The sequence below is a fragment of the Petaurus breviceps genome, unplaced genomic scaffold, assembly GCF_028583685.1.
Source record: "Petaurus breviceps papuanus isolate PSGF00001 unplaced genomic scaffold, PetGlider_PUasm1.0 90895, whole genome shotgun sequence".
In the NCBI taxonomy this organism is placed as follows: domain Eukaryota; kingdom Metazoa; phylum Chordata; class Mammalia; order Diprotodontia; family Petauridae; genus Petaurus; species Petaurus breviceps.
Genome location: NW_027187372.1, coordinates 33,408,612 through 33,409,972, shown reverse-complemented (window position 1 = coordinate 33,409,972; position 1,361 = coordinate 33,408,612).

The window sequence follows — 1,361 nt, the reverse complement described above, 5'->3', positions numbered from 1 at the left end:
GGAATCCAGATCCCTTTTCAAAGCATGAATTCCCTCCACCCCGGCCCTCAAAAATGCTCTTCTTATTTGTTGATGTAACCTGGTGGCTAGATCTCACCTCACCAAAACCAGACAAATGAGTTTTTCTACTGCCTCTGTAGACATAATGGAAGACCTAAGGAATGTTTGGTTTTTGTCCTTGTATTCCTAGTGCTAAGCAGTCCAGTGGTTAGAATGCTGGACCTTGAGTCAGTAACACATAAGTTCAAATCTAGCCTCAAACATTTACTAGTTGCATGATGATGGGCAAATCACTTAAGTTTTGTCTGCTTAAGTTTCTTCAATTGTAAAATGGAGATATTAACACCCACTACACAGGGTTGTTGTAAGACTCAAATGAGATAATATTTGTAAAAAATGTTGGACAGTGTCTGGCACAGAGTAGGTGCCTAATAAATGCTTGTTTCCCTGTCTTCCCCCATCCCCCACCAGTGTTTTGCAGTTCTTTGTATACAGTAGAACTTAATAAACATTAAACCCTTACTCATATTCTATCTGACACACTCTGCCTCCCCTTACTGTGTGTTGTCCCCCTTTACTCACATCTTGTATTTGTCACTATCCCTACCCTCCCTCCCACATACTATGGTTGGTATATCCCTTCCACATAATGCCTTTCCCCATCATGGTGATATATCATGGGTTGGCATAGGAAATTAAATGGGAATTTGGGGGGAGTTTTGTGGAAGTTGCAGGTGGCACAGGAAGTTTAGTAGACAACACAGAAAAAGTTTAGAAACTCATAAGTGCATAAAATGTACTTATAGTGTTGTATAATATCAACATATTTTATCTTTCAATATCATAATAATTCAGACAGGCACAAAGGGAGGGCCAAAAATTTTTATGCAGATTTTCCACTTCTCAGGGGCTCTGTGTCCCTAGCCCCCCACAATGTGAAAGGGATAACTGTATGCTATCATATTTCTTCTCATTATTCCATACTCCCAGCCCCTCCATCCTAAGAGCCAGTAGTTATGAGTTTTCCGGTTGAAAAGCCCTGTGGTATAGTGGGTAGATAATTAGCCTCAGAGCCAGAAAGAAAGTCTTGTTTGGGGCACATAATGGTTGGAGGACCTTGGGTAAGTCATTTATCTTCTCAGTTGTCTAGGCAACTTTCTAAAATTAAAAGTTACAGTAAATTTACTGATCTGCCTTACTAGAGGGAGTTTCCTTATCTGCAACTCCCTACATCAAAGAAATGACAAGCCTAGTCCTTATCCTATCATTTGAATAATTTCCCTAGGTTTTAGCCTAAGATTTGATAAAACTCTCTGTATCAGCAATGCCATATTCACAATGCCTATAGAGATTACAAATAT